General features: G+C 41.6%; 1 pseudogene; it reads left to right on the top strand.

Annotated features, from left to right (window-relative positions):
• Window positions 1-15,622: 15,622 nt before the first annotated feature.
• Window positions 15,623-24,567, top strand: LOC146617550 (cytochrome P450 2K1-like; annotated as a pseudogene).

Raw genomic sequence — 24,567 nt, 5'->3', positions numbered from 1 at the left:
TGAATAATATCTAGCTTTAAAATCAAAGGGAGTACTCAAACATTTGCAATCTGGATCAGGGTTAGGTTGTACATTTCCAGATAAAATAAGCACAAGAACAATGAAGCATTTTGTCTTAACAGAATTTTGAAGCATTACAGATTGATTTTTTTCTAGCCCCCGAGCTCTTTGGGAGGTGAGAGTACAGGGAAATAAACCAGTCATACAGAACAAATAAATCAATTACAGTTTTTTCTGAATGCTTAAACCCTAACTGTGATTCCTGTAGCACAATCTCTAAAACTATTCAGACTTATAGCAAAACCACTCACTGAGTTTGCAAAACTAAAAGCACAAAAACTGCTTTGCACTCAGTTTGCAATTTTGTAACACACACTTTGCAAAACTGTAGGCACAATTCACTGCACAACACTCAATTACCAAATTTCCAACACACTCCTAGCAAAAGTATACACATGTATGGCTATCATTAACACTAATTTGCCAACTGTCTGGCACACTTTCACATGTGAAAACTTTTTTAGATAATTAGTTCACTTTGCAATCAGCCTAAGCACTATAATACAGGTAAGCTGTGTGTGCGGAGTACAATGGAGGGAGCAGGAAGAGTGAGAAGTAGAGGAGGCCGAGGAAGAGGACGTGGAGGTGAAGAAGTAGGATGAAGAGGACAACAAGGACAAGGAGGAGCAAGAGGAAGACGAGGAGGGGGGAGAGGAAGATGAGGAGGGGGGAGAGGAAGGGTAGGAAGAGTAAGAAATAGAATTGCTGATGACATCAGAGCTACAATAGTGGACCATGTAATCAACCGTGGAATGACCCTGAGGGTAGCTGGCCAACGGGTCCAGCCTAACTTGAGCCGCTACACTGTAGCAAGTACCATAGGGACATCTTGAAATGAGAATCGGTTAGTACAGTCACTTCGCACAAAGATTTGTAGCACTGCCATATGCCAATGAGAAACACACCAATACCATTGATGTAAAAATACGGAAATTGTTACTTTACAGAATTGCTAGATGACCAGATGCTGGGGGCAGAGGAAGCATGTTCACTGCAGACCAAGTAACCCATATAGTCATTATGGCGATTGCAAATAATCCTATACTTGGAAATAAACACTTGTGTTTGTTTTGATGTGTGTGAATAAACACCAGTACTTGAAGTTTGGATCCCTCTATGCTTATGGATCTATGACAGAAGTATGAGCTCAAACTGACATAGCCTACCTTGTGCACAGAGAAAGCAAAAGCCAGATGTGTTTTGTATTCATACCATCAGTGTGCAGTTGGCGCATTGTGTGCTTAGTAGATGATGGCTTGTGTGTACTGTTTGATACGGAAACACCATTTTTACGAAGGTGTGAAGAGTTAATCTGGCTGTGTTTGCTTTTGCAAGAGAACTACAATGTTTTGATTATTGGGTGACAGGTTTTCTTATTTGTGTGAAGAGTTTTGCAAAATTAGCCAATAGTTACAAAAAATGTGCTTAAGCAATAGGGCTGAACGATATATCGCATTTGCGATAATATCGCGACATGATCAAGTGCAATTTTCTAACCGCAAAGGCTGCGATTATACTCTGGACATGTCCAAATTCATGGGCTGCATCCTCCTGAGGCCGCATTTGTAGACCGATTACGTCACAGCGACGCGCCGAAGGCTGTCCAAATTACTACCATATCCCAGAATTCATAGCGCGGCCCAGCCAAACTCCAGTTTCCAGCAATGGCGGCCGCTACTAAGTTTTAAAATTACTCATACTAATCTTTCAGGGTCACAAAATAAACTTTTAACATATTTTCAGGCGAGAAAGTAGTTGTGTAAACATCAAATATCTGCTCGGTTTATCAAGATATCCCATATTTGCAAAAGTGCTTCGACGTTTTCAGAGGCGTCTGCTACCCACCAGCTCGACAGCTAGCCGGGAGCTCGAGGGTTACTGATGCGGCCGAGAACGGCACAACTCCCGGCACATCATTTTCAGATCACCGCGGAGTTTTGCTGCTCGGGTTAAACGTAATATATAAGTCACTTAGACAACCTAAAAATGTTATTGTTGGGCTTTTTTCAGTGTTTTGTTCGTGAGTAAATCGGTTTGGCTGAGATTAAAGTTATTAGATTAGATAAAATAAAACTTTATTAATCCCCCGGGTGGGTTCCTCCTTGGTTTTCACACAGCTGACTAAACGTCAAACAGAAAACTTATTAAACAGAAGTATGAGACAGTCGAGAATTTACACCAGTGTCTGGTTATATTTTAGATAGCAAGAAGCAGACGGCCGAGTTTATTAAACTCCACCGAGACAGCGGTGACGCTAATCAGAACTAGACCGTCCAATTTCACGCCTTTAAATTTTAAAGGCGTGTTTGTGTGTGTGTTTATACAATTGCTATTATGTTTGCACTTTATGTGTAATGTTACTGACTGCAGAGATCAGTAAGATGTGTGTATTTTTTATTTATTAGTTTTATTTATTTAATATTATTTTTTAATTTAATGACTGTCTAGTAGTTCACAGATGTCGAAAAACTGAGTGTGGTAAAGCCACTGATTTTTTTTTATGTATATTTCTGCAATCTGCACATTGTACTGACTTTCATTTTAATGTTTACACCAGGGTTCCTTGTCAGCACTTTATGCTCAGGGCCCTGTTTCAGGAAGCCGGTTTAGTGGAAAAACTGAGTAAGTATACCCTGAGTTAACGAAAACTCTGGGTTTTCGGTTTCAGAAAGCGAGTTCAGATGAAGCCTCAGTGAGTCACTATGACGACACACTCCGTGAAGCTAACCTGCCCCCTAGCAGGTTTACTACAACTAACCCTGACTGTCTCCGCCCCTTTGTCGGAAACCTGACAGTAGGAAGTGTCGGACATGGCGTGCCCCTTCCTTGAAGAGCCAGTAGATCGTGAAGCCCAAATTCTCCGCAGGGCTCTCCGCCGGGAGAGAGTGATCAGAGCGCGTTTGGACATTTTATCATTTCCTGATGATTTTCTGTGTGAACGTCACCGTTTCTCAGCACAATCTATAATTTATTTGGATAACATCCTCAGGCCATATATTACGCATGTGACACATCGCGGACATGCTCTCAGTTCATTACATATTATTTGTATCGCACTTCGGTTTTTTGCAAACGGGAGCTTTCTGTATAATATTGGTGACGCTGAGCACGTTTCCAAGGCTACCGTCTGTCGGGCAGTCAGGAATGTTACAGTTGCACTGAAACGTCTCCTGTACACGTTTGTGGTGTTCCCCGGTCACAGACCCACAAGATTTATCAAAGAGGGATTCCACAAAATTGCAGGTATCAGGATGACCAAAACTTAATTTATGATGTGGTGATACTTGGACTACTACTTAAATTGCACATTTATTTTCAGGGTTCCCAGGCGTGATTGGCTGTACAGATGGCACTCACATTCCAATCATTGCTCCTTCAGTAAATGAAGGAGACTATGTGAACAGGAAGTCTTTCCACAGCATTAATGTACAGGTACATAGTTCCCTGTAGCATTTCAAACTAACAAATTATTTCATCATAGTAATGGATGCTAATTTGTGTTCTCTGCACTGTGAAGATCATATATGATGCTGCCAACATTATCACAAATGTGGAAGCCAAGTGGCCAGGCTCTGTCCATGACTCACAAATATTCCGTGAATGTACACTGAGCACAAAATTTGGACATGGTGAGTTGAGAATACTGTAAAATATATAAAGACCAATTGCTTCAGGGACATTTGAACTGAAGTGTATCCTTCTGTCTTAGGAGAGTTCACTGGCTACTTGCTTGGTGATAGGGGGTATCCATGTTTACCCTATTTGCTTACCCCTTACCCTGACCCTGAACCGGGCCCACAGCAGCGATATAATCTGGCTAATTGCAGGGCAAGAGCCAGAATTGAAATGACTATCGGAATGCTTAAGGCCCGGTTCCAGTGCCTGCAAAGACTCAGGGTCACCCCAGAAAGGGCATGTGACATTATTGTGGCATGTGTGATTCTTCACAACATTGCCACAATTAGAGGAGAACACTGTCCTTCTGAACCAAACATCAGCAGTGATCCAAACCATGAACATCCTGACCCTCCCACGGACATACAAGATGGAAGAGCAGTCAGAGACACCATATGTCACAGTCATTTCTTTTGACCCATCACCTCAACATGTTGAAAGAAGAATAAACAGATTTTTTGTTCAACTGGCTTTATTGGTCGCCTGTATTTCCTGTACACAAAGTATTAAAAGATGTAAACCTCATAAAGTGTCTCTGTTGCTTCCGCCTCTGTAACAGCTGTCAATGTTTCTTCATTATTTTCCTGTAGTAAAGAAATAAACAACATTGCTGTTCTACTGTAAACTCATATAATCTGTGGAGTATTACTCACAACTGCATGTTGGTCTGGCTCAACAGGAGGCTGCACCAGATGCAGTACACCACCACCATCAACTGATAGAATATGAGGTTTATACAGGTCACTTATAACTTACAAGGGACCAAATGGCAATTAACAAACATACCAATCACCTTACACTTCATTGTCATTATGCTCTCAAAGACAACCAAGACTGAGGGAAGGCAAAATCAGTAGGAAAATAACTTCACTACAAAATAATCCATTATGGTAAAGAGTTTATCAAATGAATGAGCAGCACTGCAAAGGTGACTGTGAAGAAAGGATGTATGCACATCATGTATTATTTTGGATTTACCCCCTATGTAGGCACTTGTGTCTTGCGGGGTTATTGACTCAGAGGATGTCCCCACAGAGATGCCTTCGGCCACAGGGCGCCCACTGTTTTGGCTGAGGGCCAACTGCTCAGCCTCTGTGAGTGGTGGTGGTGGAGGACCCCCACCTGTTTTTCGGGCCTCCGCTTTTTTTCTGTTGGCTATAACGGGTCACATTTGAGCATACAGAGTAAGCAAATATGTACTTGTAATGTGCTCAGATAATTTCAATAAGTGCTTACAGAAAGAAAATTAATGTAGCCTCTAACTGCAATTGATTTACATCGGACAAACAGACCAAGCACTATGGCTCATAATACAATTACACCTTACCTGTTTGGACTATATTTTTATATTTCATTTTTACTTGCTGCCAGGAACGTTTGGGGCCTGTTGGGTTGCACCTGCGCTCACATCACGTCACAAAATAAAATGTATAAAATAACAAATAAAATAACATATGATAAAATAACGTGTTAAATGGGTGGAAATCCCTAGATCAATGTTTATATTAACACTCAGGCATTGACTCTGTCGGCTATGTTTTGCCATGCATGCTCCCTTTCTTTTGCAGCTGTGGCTGTGTTACTTTTTTCCGCGGAATTTGCATGTTATCGGCATATACTGCCATCAGAATTTCGGCCTCAAGCGCTGTGAAATACATTGACCGCGCCCTCTTTCCCTCCGTCTCCATGGTGACTCGCTTAATCTGTGCTCCGCTTATCAGGGCTTTATGTATCCTCGTCCGCGCGCTTCACTTGGGGTTGACGCAACTCCGCGTTGATTGAACTAATTGTTATCAGCCTTTCTGAAACCGAATATTCCGAGTTGGACAGTTCGGGGTTACTCAACCCTGCGTATCGTTTTTCACTCTGAGTTTTCTAAACCGGCTTCCTGAAACAGGGCCCAGATGTTTGTAAGCTAAAAATAAACTATTGTGTATGTTCAAATATACTGTTGTGATTGAAGAAGTTAAATAAAAATGTCAGTCATCAATTCATGCATCACCTCATGTCATCATAACAGAAGTCTGTCTTCCAGGAAAGAACAGTTTAAAATTAATGTAATATAGTATTGGCCATACTATATGATGTATTGCTTGTCTTTGTTTAATAATACAGAAGACAAAGACCTTAAAAAATAATCGCATATCGCATCGCAATCGCAATATTGGGGCAAAAAATCGCAATTAGATTATTTTCCATAATCGTTCAGCCCTATTAAGCAATCAGAAAAAACTGTAATAACTATAGCGCCATATCTAAATTAGCTTAGTTTAGTAGTGAACAACTACAATATTTTTTTACAATCCTTTTTTTTTCTTTTCCAACATTAGTCAAGATTCAGAAAACAACACAACACAATAACTGCTGCTATTAAAGTGGTGAATGATATTATGCTGTCCTCGCCCTGAGTCTCTTAGTTTCACCAGCTAGACAGCGAGATAATGATGCTCCAATAACCAGACTTATTTTCCTTTTTGCGCTGACTTATTGAAGAATGGCCTCTGACCATTGCCTTCTCTATGACCATCGTAAAACTGAAAGTACAAAATACTGTATTAGCTAACTAACATTGTAAACTAGCTTGTTACACTCTTACTGCAAGCTAACAAGATAAAACTTTCAAATGTACAAATTATCGTACCATTTTTACACAAAACAAAAGATAATAATTATTTTATCGACTGTATAGGAATTTCTTTCACTTATCTATTAATCACATTATTGTAATGCCTTGGTGCCACTGGATTTTAACATGTCTGACACTCATACTTAAGACAAATGGTAGGGGGTGTAGTAAGGATGTTGGGGGAAACAGGAACTCCAGAGGACCAGTCTTTTGTCTCTTCGAGGACTCTGGGAAGTAGCAAGGGAGTGTGAACCTTAAGGTGTGAAACAGCTGTGTACTGCCTTTTGTTCCTGGAGAAGGTATTTAACTAAGAGCCATGCTAGGCTCAGTGAGACTCTGCTGACCCTGCCCCGTGGTCATGTAGGCTCTCCATCAAGCTTGGTTGTATGTTCTTTGTGTGTTTGGATTAAAAAATGTTAGCTGCCGCTCACCGCTCATCTGCAGGCTTTATTTAAATAGAAAACTTCCACAACACGACACTCATACATACAAACATATCTTGTCCAAGGAAACAACATTTTAAGGTCCGTATCAGCTTAGAACATTACGGTATCACTTTCCGCCATCTTTTATTTCTTCTTCACGTTCTCATTTTTTCCCTTCCCAAAGTAACCAAACCCATATTACAAAGCAGCCACTAGAGGGAGCTCTAGGGCAGTTTACAACTATAATATCCAATTTAAGTTATAAAAGGCAGAACACTCCTTGCCTGGTACAATATAATTGTGCCATTACAACAAACTTTTCTAATAAACATTTTGAACAGTTTAGGGCTATTTCAAACACTTATATATATCACTTGATAAAAGCAAAACCATATCAGCGATGGGTCTCAAAAACACTTATTCATTTCCATCCTTCACAGTCTTTACTTCTGCTTTTCGAACCTTATTGTCCTTGCTCTCAAATGTTCTTACAACTTTTCCCATGGACCAGTCATTTCTGTGTGCGAGAGCATCTTTCAATAACACAACATCACCAACTTTTATGTTTGTTTTATCATCAGTCCATTTTCTCCTTTGCTGTAGTGTTGAAAGATATTCACTTTTCCACTGTTTCCAAAAGCAGTCTGCCAAACACTGTACTTGCTTCCATTGCTTTGAGTAGAGGTCTGGCGGTCCAAAGCTTCCTGTTGGTGCAGATAATGCATTGACCTTTTGTGTAGGAGCATTGCTGGAGTGAGAAGGTTTGGTTTGTCTGGATCTGTTGAGACTGGTACAAGTGGTCTTGCATTCATTATTGCCATTACTTCTGCCATGAATGTACTTAACATTTCATGCGATAGTTGGACATGTACGGCTTTCAACAGAATACCATCTAGGATGCGCCTTGCAACTCCAATAAGTCTCTCCCATGATCCACCCATGTGTGACGAGTGTGGGGGATTAAACAGCCATGTGCATCCTTTCTCTTGCAGGTATGAGTTTAGTTCTGTGTCCTTGTGATCAATTTGCAACTCATTGCATGCTCCAACAAAATTTGTACCTCTATAAGATGTGAGTATTTGAGCAGGTCCACGGATGCAGAAAAATCTCCTTAGCGCATTGATGAAGCTGGATGTTGACATTGTTTCAATGAGCTCAATGTGCACAGCTCTCGTGGACATGCAGGTGAAAAGCACAGCCCAGCGTTTACTGTCTGCACTCCCTCCTCTGGTGCGACATGTGGTGACCGTCCAGGGTCCAAAGACATCCAGTCCTACACTAGTGAACGGTGGCATTGGTGTCAGCCTGTCCACGGGTAAATCTGCCATCTTTTGGGTCTGAAGTCGTCATCAAAGCTTTCGACACACTTGTAAATAACAGAAGAGACGAGCTGTTTACTGCCAATAATCCAAAATCCAGCACCTCTGAGCGCTCCTTCTGTTAGGTGACGCCCCTGATGTGCTACCTTCTCATGATAGTATCTAATAAGAAGGATGGCTATATGATGAGCATTTGGGATAATGAGTGGATGTTTCTCATCTTTTGTCAGGTGCCAATCGACCCCCTAGTCTGAGGAGCCCATCTTCATCAATAACTGGATTTAACCTTTGAAGACAGCTTTGTTTTGGAAGTGGCTGATTTTCTTTTATGCATCTGTACTCTTCTTTGAACGTTTCACTTTGTACTGTGTGAATGATGAACTTTGCTGCTTTAGACACTTCATCTGCGGTGTTAGTTTCACTGAAACACTTCCAGCCTTTACCTTCTGTGTTTGTTTTCTTGAATGATGCTGCCACACGCTTTAGTGATGCAATAGTGCGACACAATCTCATCCAGAGAGAGAGAATCTTTCAAAACGGCATGGCTCTAGCTGTGTTACTGAGGCTTTGGTAACAAAACTTGTTATATCAGGTCTGATCTCTGCATCTGTGTCAGGATCGATCAGTGTGAAACCATCACAGTGAGACTTCTCTATGTCGTGTTGTGTCAAAAAGGAAGGACCACTAAACCAGTTCGTAGAAGCCAATGCAGAAGCTGCAATCGGTCTAGTGGCTGTGTCTGCTGGATTGTCACTAGTGGCTATGTAAAACCACTGTGCTGGATGTGTAGTCTTCCTGGTTCTAATCACTCGGTTAGCCAAGTGTAGAACCTCTTTGTGTTGTTGTGTATGTAACCAAGAACGATTTTACTGTCTGTGAAAAATCTGACAGTGTCTACTTCAATGTCAATCCCATCTCTAATGAGTTCGTACATCTCTACAGCTAACACTGCTGCACATAACTCCAATCTAGGAACAGTGTGTGCGGGTCTTGGGGCTACTTTGGACTTGCCCATGATGAAACCTGAGTGCCACTGACCTTCACCATCAAGAGCTCTCAGATATGCCACTGCTCCTATAGCCATATTGGAAGCATCTGAAAATATGCACAGTTCTTTTTTCACAGCAATGGCCTGGGAGAATGGGAGGTAGCACCTCGGTATCTGTAGCCACTCAAGATCCTTCAATGAGCTTCTCCATTTGCTCCATTCATCTTCTCTTTCTGCAGGAAGTGATTCATCCCAGTCCTTTTGCTCCGAGGTCAATTCACGGAGAAGAGCTTTTCCCTGCATTGTGATGGGTGACACGAAACCCAGCGGGTCATACAGACTGTTAACAGTGGCCAAGACACCTCTCCTGGTGAACGGCTTTTGTTCAGTGGTGACGTGAAAGTTAAAACAGTCATTTTTAAGATTCCACAGTACCCCCAAGCTCCTTTGCAGGGGTATGTCATCCGACTTTAAATCCAAGTCTTTTAGATCCTTGGCTCTCTCAGCAGCAGGAAACGCTTCCACTACTTTGTGGTCATTAGAGGCTATTTTATGTAGCCTTAAGTTTGACTGTGCCAGCATCTTTTGAGCGCTTGTGAGAGTCTCAACAGCTTCTTCCACTGTTGCTGTGGATGTGAGACCATCATCAACATAAAAATGTCTCATTACAAACTGCTTTGCATCATGTCCGTGCTCTTCTTCTCCCTTGACTGCAGCATGCCTCATACAATAAATAGCCACAGCTGGGGAAGGGCTATTCCCAAAAACATGAACCCTCATTCTATAGTCACAAATACCTTGGTCGGGATCATTATCTTCATACCAAAGGAATCTCAGATAATCCCTATGATCCTCTCTCACTTCAAAACAATAAAACATTTGTTGCACATCAGCTGGAAATGCTACAGGCTCTTTCCTAAAACCCATAAGGACACCCAGTAGTGTGTTATTCAGGTCGGGTCCACTTAATAAGACTTTGTTAAGGGACTGTCCTTCAAATTCTGCACTTGAGTCAAAGACTACTCTCAGCTGATTAGGGTTTTGTGGGTGGTACACACCGAAGGATGGCAAGTACCAGTGTTCTTTGTTTGAGTCCAAATGTGGAGCGACTTCTGCATGATCATTGTCCAGCATGTTTTGAATGAATTCGATATATTGTCTTTTCATGGGTTCCGGTCCAGTGTCTTTCTGAGAGATTGGAGGCGCTTGAATGCTTGCTCTCTGTTACTCGGAAGCTCTGGTCTTGGAGAGCGGAATGGCAAAGGCGCCACCCAGCTGTTACATTCATTTTGATACACCTCCTTCTCCATGATGTCAATGAAGTCTTTGTCCTCTACTGACGGTGCTGGTTTGTCATCATCTTTTGTCCTGTCAAAAACAATTTCTCCCAGTTGATTGGTGTTTGTGTTTCCCCTGTCCTTTTTGGGGTCAGGTGTGGTGTTTAACTGGTCTTTGATTTGAAACGTGTTAGGACATGGGCAGAGGTAAGAAGCACGGCCATTCTGAAGAATATGTGTTTTGAGAACACTCACACTAGGGGGCTTATGCGTCTTTCCCATGCAGGCTTCCCCAACTATAACCCAGCCTAAATCCAAACGCTGCGCATAAGGTGTATTGTGTGGCCCACTGATTGTCTCTCTGACTTTGTGTACCTGTATAATGTCTCTTCCCAAAAGCGACAGAATAGGTACTTGTTCTTCTACAGGAGGTACTTTTTCAGCTATCTTCTGTAAGTGTGGGAACTTCATGGCCACTTGTGGAGAGGGAATCTCTCTTCTGTCGTCTGGAATCATGTCCCATTCAATCAGGTTTGGGAGTGGGAGCTTTACTTTACCATCCATTGACTCAATCATGAAGTTTATTGCCGTTCTGCCGACATTATCTGACAGTCCTGAGCATGTTCTGAGCTTGTAAGTCTCTGAGCGTGTCTTAATATTAAAGAGCTCAAAAAACTGAGACTTAGCTAGTGACTTGTTACTTTGTTCATCAAGCACTGCATACATCTTTCTAGCCTGTTCTTTTTCACCTTCTGGATAGACTAACACAGGACTTATTTTTGAGCATGAATGTGGGCTATCTTCATCACCACAGACTTCTGTGCATTTGGAAACAACTGAGGCATTTGAACTATCCTGTGTCTCCCCGCCATCATCTTTATCAGCTCCAGAGCTCTCAGCTGGAGCAGGGGGTGGACCTGGATGTAGCACTGCTAAATGCCTGTCGCTACCACAGTCCATACATTTTATTTGAGCCCTGCAGTCCCTTGCTAGATGTTGAGTAGAGCCACAGCATTTAAAACAGATTCTGTTCTCTTTTAAAAATGACTTGCGCTCATCTATGGGCTTTGCTCTAAAACTCTTGCACCTTTTACAGTTTTTTCTGAATGCTTAAACCCTAACTGTGATTCCTGTAGCACAATCTCTAAAACTATTCAGACTTATAGCAAAACCACTCACTGAGTTTGCAAAACTAAAAGCACAAAAACTGCTTTGCACTCAGTTTGCAATTTTGTAACACACACTTTGCAAAACTGTAGGCACAATTCACTGCACAACACTCAATTACCAAATTTCCAACACACTCCTAGCAAAAGTATACACATGTATGGCTATCATTAACACTAATTTGCCAACTGTCTGGCACACTTTCACATGTGAAAACTTTTTTAGATAATTAGTTCACTTTGCAATCAGCCTAAGCACTATAATACAGGTAAGCTGTGTGTGCGGAGTACAATGGAGGGAGCAGGAAGAGTGAGAAGTAGAGGAGGCCGAGGAAGAGGACGTGGAGGTGAAGAAGTAGGATGAAGAGGACGACAAGGACAAGGAGGAGCAAGAGGAAGACGAGGAGGGGGGAGAGGAAGATGAGGAGGGGGGAGAGGAAGGGTAGGAAGAGTAAGAAATAGAATTGCTGATGACATCAGAGCTACAATAGTGAACCATGTAATCAACCGTGGAATGACCCTGAGGGTAGCTGGCCAACGGGTCCAGCCTAACTTGAGCCGCTACACTGTAGCAAGTACCATAAGGACATCTTGAAATGAGAATCGGTTAGTACAGTCACTTCGCACAAAGATTTGTAGCACTGCCATATGCCAATGAGAAACACACCAATACCATTGATGTAAAAATACTGAAATTGTTACTTTAGAGAATTGCTAGATGACCAGATGCTGGGACAGAGGAAGCATGTTCACTGCAGACCAAGTAACCCATATAGTCATTATGGCGATTGCAAATAATCCTATACTTGGAAATAAACACTTGTGTTTGTTTTGATGTGTTTGAATAAACACCAGTGCTTGAAGTTTGGATCCCTCTATGCTTATGGATCTATGACAGAAGTATGAGCTCAAACTGACATAGCCTACCTTGTGCACAGAGAAAGCAAAGGCCAGATGTGTTTTGTATTCATACCATCAGTGTGCAGTTGGCGCATTGTGTGCTTAGTAGATGATGGCTTGTGTGTACTGTTTGATACGGAAACACCATTTTTACAAAGGTGTGAAGAGTTAATCTAGCTGTGTTTGCTTTTGCAAGAGAACTACAATGTTTTGATTATTGGGTGACAGGTTTTCTTATTTGTGTGAAGAGTTTTGCAAAATTAGCCAATAGTTACAAAAAATGTGCTTAAGCAATCAGAAAAAACTGTAAGAGGGTGACGCTTCTTATGTATTGGGCATACCTTGTCAGGGCTTTCTATAGGCTTGCTGTAACTATTTTGAGGTGAACTAGTGCCTGTAGGAATGTCCATTTTGTGTACACTAATCACTTGCCTGTTACTGCCTCTGAAGCTTTTCTCCTTCTTGAAGCTTGTGTCGGCAGGAGGTGTGATGACAAAGCTTGGGTCGTTTCTTATTTTGGCTTGTTGTCTTACAAACTTTGAAAAGACACTGAAAGGGGGGGAAACAACTTTATGTTCTTCTTTGTACTTTGCTCCTGTTGCAATCCATTTTTCCTGCAGTCCATATGGTAACTTTTCCACAATGGGGTTGACTCCGCGAGCTGTGTCCAAATATGAGAGGCCTGGTAGGTATCCTCCATCTTTTGCACATTCTATTTCCTGAAGAACGTCACCCAGCTCTCTTAACTTTGTGTTGTCTCTGTTGTTTAGTTTGGGAAACTGTTCAATCTTTTTTAACAGTGCATTTTCTACCACTTCTGGAGATCCATAACATTCCTCGAGTCTTTGCCACACAAGGTTGAGAGCTGCAGCTGGATTAAAGACATGGACTGATCGGATTCTTTTGGCCTGGTGACCAGACTCAACTCCAAGCCAATTGACCATTAAATCTAGCTCCTCTTGAGGTGTAACATGCAAGTCTTTAATAGCACTTTGAAATGACGCCTTCCACTCACAGTAGTTTTCTGGGTGGTCATCAAACTGCAAAAGTCCAGTACTTAACATTTCCCTCTGTGTCAGGTACCTTGTAATATCCTGGACACCCTGTGTCTCTGTTGATGTTTGAAGAGTGTCGTACGGATAAGGTTTGGGGGAATCCAGTCTCTCTCTCTGTTGTGTTTGGAGTTCCACTTTAACATTAGCCTTTTGAGCACTATGTGAGCCGTCTTTGTCTATATCTGCATTCATAGCCATTTCGCATTGTTCACGTGCAGCTTTGTGACAGGCAAGTGGATCTACTTTTAATTTGAATTCTTCAAGGGAAATATCTGAGTGTTTTTGTACATACTCTGCTGTGCGTTGTTTTGAACTAGTGGGTGGTCCCACCAATGGATAGCGCAGTTCACTTTTTGAGAGTCACTCCTCCTCTTCTTCATAAACTGCAACCTCTGCTTCTGCAACTGCAACAACCTTTTGACAACTCAAAACATGTAAATTAGCCTCAAGTTCAGTTTTTTGTTTCATTATAGCTGCTTCTCTTTCTGAATACGCCAGCTGTGCATGTGCAGCCTCTGCTTTTGCTCGTGCTTTAAGTGCTGCAGAACTTGTGGATGAACGCTTGGATGTACGCGAGCATCTAGACTCCCCCTGTGTATCTGCGTTGCTTGCATTATCCTTGTTCTCCATATCCACTGCGTTGTGCACTTGTTCTGTTTCTCTTTGGTCTAGTGTTTCTTCCTCTTCTGGAAGATCCAGTTGATTTTGCTTTCCTGACCGTAGACTCATAACTGATGTGCTGAAAATAGCTCCTCCTGCCCGCTGCGCTAATGTCTTTTTACTGTGTGTCTGCGCCCTGAGTCTCTTAGTTTCACCAGCTAGACAGTGAGATAACGATGCTCCAATAACCAGACTTATTTTCCTTTTTGCGCTGATTTATTGAAGAATGGCCTCTGACCATTGCCTTCTCTTTGACCATCGTAAAACTGAAAGTACAAAATACTGTATTAGCTAACTAACATTGTAAACTAGCTTGTTACACTCTTACTGCAAGCTAACAAGATAAAACTTTCAAATGTACAAGTTATCGTACCATTTTTACACAAAACTGAAGATAATAATTATTTTATCGACACTCATACTTACAGACATATCTTGTCCAAGGCAACAACATGTTAAGGTCCGTATCAGCTTAGAACGATAACATTACGGTATCACTTTCCGCCATCTTTTATTTCTTCTTCACGTTCTCATTTTTTCCCCTTTCCAAAGTAACCAAACCCATATTACAAAGCAGCCACTAGAGGGAGCTCTAGGGCAGTTTACAACTATGATATCCAATTTAAGTTATAAAAGGCAGAACAGATATTATTGATGCAATGAACTGCAAAAAATACTGTGCTGCTCTTTTTCTTGACTGGAAGCTTGAAGCTTTTTGACACAATAACCATGCCATTTTAGTAAACAGACTAAACAATATTGGTTTATCTTTAATTTCTTTGTCAAATTACTTTCTTCTTCCTCTTTTCTCCCAGTACCCAAAGGAGTTCCTCAGGGCTCCATATTAGGACCGTTGGTCTTTATCTCTATATGAATAACCTTTCTGATAATTTATCAAATGCAGCATTCCATCTTTTTGCAGATGACACAACTATTTATTCTTCATCTCCTACAGTAGCACAAACCCTTGAATTTCTGCAGTCTGCCTTCAGTCCCATTTAACTTAACTTACGGTGTTAAATGTAGACAAATCCGAGTTCATGTTGTTCTCAAATGGCAGAGTTGTTTCCTAAAAATAAAACAATTCAAGGTGCTGAAATTGTTCACATCTTAAAAGTATCTAGGTATTATTATAGATCAGAATTTGCCAATTATAGAAGTGTACACTAAAAGAGAAAGTATGCTGTATAGTGCAGACTAGGACCTGAGGCACCACACCAGCTCCAGCTGCAGCATCAAGAGCCTTTGAGTCTGTCTCTCTCTCTCTTCAACCCACCTGCCAGTCATTAAGCAATTAATTCACTACCACAGAAGTCACAGTCTAGTGTGCTAGCTGTGGTTTATATACATGTTTCTTGCTCTTTGACAATGTCTAAAAAAATAGTTTTTCTATAAATTTTGAAACATTCTGAGAAAAAAAATTGTCTCTTTCAGTTCAAATAACACATTTTGGATATTTTCTTTCAAGGCCATGGGGACAATAGATGCTGTTTTTATTGAGTCAACAAACTCTGTCTTCTTAGTAATGGTTCTGATTGTGCTGATACTGATCCTCTTCATCTCTTCCTCAAGCTTCAGTTCCAAAAGAAATGTAAAGGAGCCTCCAGGACCGAGAGCATTTCCCCTACTGGGGAATCTTCTGCAGCTGGACCTGAAAAGACTTGATATCTCATTAATGGAGGTCAGTTTTTTTTGTGGCAACTTTTCAGGGATTTTTTTCCCCCCCTGTGGCAGCTTTTTCACCTTTGATCTTCCGATGTCTGTGAAAATATCAACATACTCCACTGTTCTTAGTTATTTAAGAAATATGGATCAGTCTTCACCATCTATCTGGGACCTAAAAAAAGTGGTGGTACTGGCAGGATACAGGACAGTGAAGGAGGCACTTGTTGATTGCATGTTTGCATGTGAAGACAAGATTATGGAGGAATGTCAATACCTATTGATATTTTCAAGAAATCTAAAGGTACAGTTGAGTTTGTTTAAACTGGGATGAACTAGTATTATCTGAAATTTTACTTAAATATCTTTTTTTTCCTTTTTTGGGGGGGAGGGCACAGGAGAAGCTTTTGATACAACCCAACCAATTAACTGTGCAGTCTCTAACATAATCTGCTCCATTGTCTATGGACACAGATTTGAATATGATGATTCAATCATTTGCTAATGTTAATGTCTATGTGCAACGTGTTGCAATTTTTTCTGTTAATCAATAGAGAGAGATTATTTTCATAGTGGAGTCTTTGTTTTGTTTTTTTGTTTTTTTTGTAAAGAATAACTTTTGTTCTTGAACCTGCATCACAGAGCTTTGAAGTAAATGTAAAATAAGTGTTGGACAACTTTTTTTTATACTACTGAAGCTCCTTAAACTTTATTTTAGTGACTTTGCTGTTAAATGTCTATGTGCAGAAGGCTGGGATTATCAAAAGTCACTTCCATGATGATAACCTTTTAATTACAGTAATGAATCTGTTTGCTGCCGGCAAACACTGAGATGAGATGGGCACTTCTGCTTATAGCCAAATATCCAAAGATATAGGGTGAGGTGCCTGAGTAATCCTCGATTTGAAAATGCCAATGGACAGGAAGGAGTGACCATAACAAAATCAAAGGAAAGAAGTGATGTAAATTGCATTTCTTGACTATACAGTGGGGCAAAAAAGTATTTAGTCAGCCACCGATTGTGCAAGTTCCCCCACTTAAAATGATGACAGAGGTCAGTAATTTGCACCAGAGGTACACTTCAACTGTGAGAGACAGAATGTGGAAAAAAAAAAATCCATGAATCCACATGGTAGGATTTGTAAAGAATTTATTCGTAAATCAGGGTGGAAAATAAGTATTTGATCAATAACAAAAATACAACTCAATACTTTGTAACATAACCTTTGTTGGCAATAACAGAGGTCAAACGTTTACTATAGGTCTTTACCAGGTTTGCACACACAGTAGCTGGTATTTTGGCCCATTCCTCCATGCAGATCTTCTCGAGAGCAGTGAAGTTTTGGGGCTGTCGCCGAGCAACACGGACTTTCAACTCCCGCCACAGATTTTCTATGGGGTTGAGGTCTGGAGACTGGCTAGGCCACTCCAGGACTTTCAAATGCTTCTTACGGAGCCACTCCTTTGTTGCCCGGGCGGTGTGTTTTGGATCATTGTCATGTTGGAAGACCCAGCCTCGTTTCATCTTCAAAGTTCTCACTGATGGAAGGAGGTTTTGGCTCAAAATCTCACGATACATGGCCCCATTCATTCTGTCCTTAACACGGATCAGTCGTCCTGTCCCCTTGGCAGAAAAACAGCCCCATAGCATGATGTTTCCACCCCCATGCTTCACAGTAGGTATGGTGTTCTTGGGATGCAACTCAGTATTCTTCTTCCTCCAAACACGACGAGTTGAGTTTATACCAAAAAGTTCTACTTTGGTTTCATCTGACCACATGACATTCTCCCAATCCTCTGCTGTATCATCCATGTGCTCTCTGGCAAACTTCAGACGGGCCTGGACATGCACTGGCTTCAGCAGCGGAACACGTCTGGCACTGCGGGATTTGATTCCCTGCCGTTGTAGTGTGTTACTGATGGTGACCTTTGTTACTTTGGTCCCAGCTCCCTGCAGGTCATTCACCAGGTCCCCCCGTGTGGTTCTGGGATCTTTGCTCACCGTTCTCATGATCATTTTGACCCCACGGGATGAGATCTTGCGTGGAGCCCCAGATCGAGGGAGATTATCAGTGGTCTTGTATGTCTTCCATTTTCTGATGATTGCTCCCACAGTTGATTTTTTTCACACCAAGCTGCTTGCCTATTGTAGATTCACTCTTCCCAGTCTGGTGCAGGTCTACAATACTTTTCCTGGTGTCCTTCGAAAGCTCTTTGGTCTTGGCCATGGCGGAGTTTGGAGTCTGACTGTTTGAGGCTGTGGACAGGTGTCTTTTATACAGATGATGGGTTCAAACAGGTGCCATTCATACAGGTAACGAGTGGGGGACAGAAAAGCTTCTTACAGAAGACGTTACAGGTCTGTGAGAGCCAGAGATTTTCCTTGTTTCAGGTGACCAAATACTTATTTTCCACCCTGATTTACGAATAAATTCTTTACAAATCCTACCTTGTGAATTCATGGATTTTTTTTTCACATTCTGTCTCTCACAGTTGAAGTGTACCTCTGGTGCAAATTACTGACCTCTGTCATCATTTTAAGTGGGGGAACTTGCACAATCGGTGGCTGACTAAATACTTTTTTGCCCCACTGTAGCTTAGGGTTTTCAGAGATAAAATGTGTCCACTTTGTCTTTCATGTACCAGAAGAGGTCCAGGAGGAGCTGAGGAGGGTCATAGAAGACCAACAGGTGCAGGTTGCTGACAGGAAAAGTCTGCCCTTCACTGACCATTTGACTTGATATACACACCAGGAAAAATCTGCCCTTCACTGACGCCGTCATCCATGAGACACAGAGACTGAGCAGCATCAACCCCACTGCACTTCCTCACAAAACCACCCGAGACATCACTTTTCAGGGTCACTTTATCGAGAAGGTAAGACTGAATAACACAGCTACTATGGAAAACAAAGCTCAACAAAATACTCAACAAAGCTGTGGCCCATCAGGTACTTGGACTGGTTGAGGATAATAAGGACTGTGTGTAACATAACTAATTACTATAAGACATTATTATTTAACATACAGGAGGCATTTTCAGTTTGTGTATTGTCATTTCTGCAGGGAACCACAATGTTTCCTTTCTTGACATCTGTCCTGCATGATCCCAACAAGTGGGAGAGACCACATAGCTTTTATCCTGCTCACTTCCTGGACAAAGAGAAAAAGTTTGTCAAAAGAGATGCTTTCATTCCATTTTCTGCAGGTTTGTGAGCTCCTCACTGTTAAGGTTACATCTGCTCACAGGAGAGCAATCAATTTTTCATGAATTCTCTCTTGCAGGTCGCAGGATTTGCCTTGCAGAGAGTCTGGCCAGGATGGAGCTCTTCCTCTTCTTCGCAACCCTCTTGCAGCATTTTCGTTTCACACCTGCTCCTGGAGTTTCAGGGGACGAATTAGATCTCACTCCAAGTGTGGGCTTAACACTCAGCCCTTCACCTCACAAACTGTGTGCTGTTTCCTGTATGTGATGAAGAGGTGTTCTTAACAAAGTTAAGGCCCAAGTGTAAGATTTCTAACATTTCTGTTCTGCTCAGTAAAGGTAATGTGCCATAGCAATATACTTCTGTTGGCCTGTTAAAGAATCCAGCTCAGTTTAATGCATAATAATAATCGCTTGTGTTTAGAAAGTGTTTTGAAACACTTTTGTGATCTAGAAAAAGAAAAAAACTGCTGTGTTGCTGCTTATGCTCCAAAGTTGATGTACTCCCCAGTCTCATGTACTAAAGGAGGTCTTATTTTAGTTTTAAATTAGTCCTTTCTGTGGGGTTTTATTATTTGTTATTTCAAAGCAATTCACATGATCTACAAAATTAAATAAACCACTTTTAAATTTTATTTTCAAGGTTTTTGTATAACCCAGTCTTATCCATTAATTTACCATCTACCTGTATAACAGTCTGAATAGTTAAAAATACTAGATAATAAAAATTATTCAACACTATGTGAACAATGGCATGACATTTTTTCACATGATACAAATTCTGAACAACAAACAAATGCACAATCTTCCCGCCCCAGTACTTCTACAGCACAATTACACCAAAACTACACAAGCAAACATATCGCCTCTGGCCGATGGCGCGATATGGCAGCCTCGCTTCTGTCAGTCTGCCCCAGGGCAGCTGTGGCTACAACCGTAGCTTGCCTCCACCAGTGTGTGAATGCGAGAGTGAATGAATAGTGGAATTGTAAAGCGCTTTGTGTGCCTTGAAAAGCACTATATAAATCCAATCCATTATTATTATTATTATTATTATTATTATTATATTGACAAAGTGGAGGGTAAAGTGATTCAGAACAAAATGGCAATGACCTCTTTCTGAGTTTCCTTTGTCCTAAATGCAAATATTGAGAACAAGGAGTTTTACAACAAGCCAGAGTTCAAAAAGCACCTCATCTATTTCAGTGGATCACTGCTAGACCATAAAACCCAGAAAAAATATGTGAAAGTCGTTTAAGTAACAAAAAGATGATAGGTGATGAATTCATAAATGTTAAAAGTTAAACTTTAAAGGGACAAAGCTTTCCATTGGAGAGCTGGGACAGCACTACCCCAACCTCTGAGTCCAAAACACCACCACAAAAGGCTTGTTGAGGTCAACCTGGATCAGGATGGGCACACATGAGAAATGTTGCTTCAGCCGATCGAAGGCTTGCTGAACGGAGGAGGACTACTGACACGACATGTGGAAGGCAGCAACACCGTTCAGTAGGCCGACCATGACGGCAATGTTCCTCAGCCTACGGCCTGGAAAGTGGCCAACGACGGTGTGCTAGGCGTGAACAAGCTGGCCATGCCAGCCGAGGAGGATGTGGACTGGATGATGTAGGCCCAGACGAGGCAGGACCAGACAAGGCAGGTGGAGCTGCAGTCAACGGTGTGGAAACTAGTGGTGTGTGATACTGCATATTTTGGTATCGATGCGATACCATGTATGTAGCCGGGTGGAAGTTCGATATTATGGGACATGCCACTGGATGGCACTGTTTTTCTTTTGGGGTACCTCTGAGAGCGGAAGGGATCATGGGGATCTACGGAGACATGCATGAGTGCTAGCTTGCATTGGTTTTATGTGGGTGTGCAATGCCTTTTTTCGCTGCGTGATCTGTTTTGAACGCAAAGTGTGCAACAGTTAAGGCACCAGGAGTAGCTGCCACCAACTTCGCCGTTCGTCTCAGAGGGATCCATATTCCGTTTTCTGCTGGATTAATGCACTGAGAAGCCACTACAGTTATTTTTGCACTGCTAAGTTTTGTTTTATTTATGTTTGGGTTTATATCAGACACGAAATGACGCTAGATGTCCTTGAGTTCCAGATGCTGATAAAGTTGGGGAAATAACCTGCAGTAGCAGTGGGTTACCAGAGCACAAAGCTGTTACTGGATAGGAGCTGTCTGTAACAATTTTATTTCTTTATTTTTACAACCTTGTTATTTTCTTCTGAGCACTTACTTCATCATTCAGATTAAAAGAACCCCAAAGATAATCTGTGTTCTGGGCTGGTTAATTTAGCCAGGCTACATGTAAATACAGGCCAGTATCACCGATACAAATCTCAACAAATCTCATTTTCATGATCTCAAGCGTTTTTTGTGATGTTTCCTTTTTTATTATTAAATACTTAAAACCCAGAACATATTTGGCACAAAGTTTGTAATTAAATAGAAAACGCTTATAGAAAATGAATATTATCAATATTTATTAGAAAGATTTTTAATAAAAAGTCTACGCAAACCTCGACGACCTGACTGTTTCGTCTTTGCCAAAACCACAGCATTGCAAACAAGTCCGGAACTTAAAGTTTAGAATCGATCTCACCAGGCTAGTATCGATCCGATGCCGACCTGGTATTGGTACAATCGATATGTGGATCGATCCACTCACCACTAGTGGAAAATGCAGCTGCAGGTGACAGTGTGGAAACTGCAGGTGGTGGTACTGCAGGCAATGGCGTGGAAGCCACAGGTGATGGAGCAAGTGGTGGCAGTGCAGTCAATGGTGTGGAAGCCGTAGGTGGAGGATCTGGTGGCGCTGATGGCTGGATGAACTCCCTGGAGCCTCCAACAGAGACAGACAACTGAACGGGCCACTCCGATCCTCCAGCGGAGACAGCTGGTTCCGTTCTCCAGAACCCCCCAGTGGGAACAGAAGCAGGACCAGCAGGTGCGGAGACCCCTGGCAGCGACAAAACAGAACCAGCAGGCGTGGAGTCCTCTGGCAGCGATGATATGGCAGGAGGCCACTGTTATACTCGGAATTTGTTTTTAAAACCATGACTAGCCCTCCACTTCTACCTCAGCCCAGTCAGATGAAGATGTTCACACAACATGGCAAAACTGCATCTGAGACTTGACATCACACAGATGCACACAGACACGGATTCATAGTAAATGATGTCAGATGGTTTGAGCATGAACTGAGACTGCAGTTTGGGAAAGGCCTTGGTGGGGACTGTCACCAAACTGAGAACAAATGGCATGTAGTGCTTGCAGGGCAGACAGAGAACCTGAAGGGCCGTGCAACAAGGAGTGGGCTCACTTCTTAAAATTCTTTCCAAGTAATACATGCTTGGCACTGGTAATGTTATTAGAAAACAAAGCAAACAGTTGTATGCCTATATGCAAATGATACTCAGTTGTGTTTATCCATGAGGTCAGATCAAATCAAATAGTTAAACTATAGAATTAGCTTGAAAAGATAAAGGTCTGGATCACCACTATGTTTCTGTCTCTTAATTCAGACTAAACTAAAGAATCTGACTTGGCCAGGATATGCTCTTTAACAGTGATTATAGACTCTAAACTGCTTCCCTGTCATATGAAAAAAGGCCTCAAAGCCAGAATTAAAATAATTTGACTATGCAAGCTCCATCGTGTCTTAAACTCTCTCAGAGTGCAGGCTTACTTGAGGTTCCTGGAGTTTCCAAAAAAAGAGAGTAAGAAATGCCATCATCTCGCAGGCTCCTCTGTTGTGAAGCCAGTTCTCAGCAAGACCTGAATTTACAATATACAACACCTAAAGATGAACTTTGTTGTGAAGCAACATGATTGTAGGGTCTACCCTAAAATATAAACCGCCTAGAGGTTTGGCGCTGTAGAAATAAAATTGAATTGAACCTAAGTGAATTTAAATTAATCTGAAAATTAAAATGCAATTACAGTTTTTGCCCGTTGCTTGAACACTATAAACCCATGCTTAGACTAAAGTAACACAACGTGAAGCTGTTGTTACCATACCTCAAACACATGTACCCCTACCTTAAACAAAAGCGCTGCTTTGCACCCCAGTACCAATTATGCAACACACCTACTCCCTCATGCAACACACATGGTCCTGCATACTACACTCTATTTCATACATAAGACACTTCGCTCACAAAATGAAATCTCAGGGTGCCATTCGGAAAACACATGTATCCAAAATACAAAACACATCGGGTAATTGCAACCACTCAAATACACACCTGAAGGCACCTACTTGCAAAACCGAACACCAATTAGCCAACTACAAAAAGCCCTCAGCGTAGCCATTCCAAGAACTTTGCAAGCATGGATGGAGGGAGAGCAAGAGGATATTTACCCCGGTGCCTAGCGGGAGAGGACATTGCTTGCGATGTTGATGAGGTCCTGTGGCCAGACCCCAACAGACGGCGGGATCCATGAGCCCACTTATGCACAATTGTCATGGTTTTTTGTGTTTACAGTATAGTGTTTTTTCTATTGCAGTACTATTGTGTTGTTGTTGTTTTATTTGCTGTACCTGTATTCATGGTACTGCAATGTACAGTATTGAGTAGGTCTATTTGCGTTTATGGTTGTTTGGAAATGTGTCTCCTGTAAATGTGCCTTCTGAATAAACAATGGGAATCAAGGACTGCAGTGTTTTATGTACAGCAGACTAGTGTGTTCCCCCTGATCTGTGAGTGTTTGCATATGATGCAAGTATGTGTCATTTTGTCAACAGAGTTACATTTTGACAAAGGAATGTTAGGTTTTGACAGCAGAGTTTAGGTTTTGGGAGTAGAGTTCCAATTTGGCACAGATGTGAATAGTATATTTCCCAGTGTTGTGTCATGTGTACTTGTGTGTACAGTTTTGGCACAGCGAGCGGGGTTTTGCAAAATGTGTTCAAGCAGTGGGCAAAAACTGTAATAGAAAATTAAAGCTGGGCTGAAAATTTGTTCAGCTTCACCCTTTATGAATATTGGAAGATGTGTCAAGGTAAATGATTCTGATTCTTTCCAATATTCATCTTCATCTGGAAGCAGTTTTCTGTCATAAGAAGCATGTCCATTTTCTTTGATTTCCATATGAGTTATATACAATATAGAAAGCATTTTCAGTTTGTGTTTTGTAATTTCATCAGGGAACCACGTTTTTTTCTCTCTTGACATCTGTCCTGCATGATCCAGAGGAGTGGGAGAAACCACACAGCTTTTACCCTGCTCACTTCCTGGACAAAGAGAATTAATTTGTCAAGTGAGATGCATTCATTCCCTTTTCTGCAGGTTTGTGAGCTCAACTATCACTGTTTAGGTTACATTGATGAAAGTAGTTCTCTCTTGCAGGTCGCAGGATTTGTCTTGGAGAGAGTCTGGCCAGGATGGAGCGCTTCCTCTTCTTCACCACCCTCCATTTCCATTTCACTCCTGCACCTGGAGTTTCAGAGAATGAATTAGATCTGACTCCAGCTGTGGGTTTTACTCTCAGCCCTTCACCTCACAAACTGTGTGCTGTTTCCAGAATGTGA

This window comes from Diplotaxodon limnothrissa, linkage group LG15 (genome assembly GCF_057381915.1).
Source record: "Diplotaxodon limnothrissa isolate DT_005_m linkage group LG15, D_limnothrissa_male_GT1.1, whole genome shotgun sequence".
Lineage (NCBI taxonomy): Eukaryota > Metazoa > Chordata > Actinopteri > Cichliformes > Cichlidae > Diplotaxodon > Diplotaxodon limnothrissa.
The sequence above is the reverse complement of the archived record's forward strand: the minus strand, read 5'-3'. Positions and strand labels throughout refer to the sequence as shown.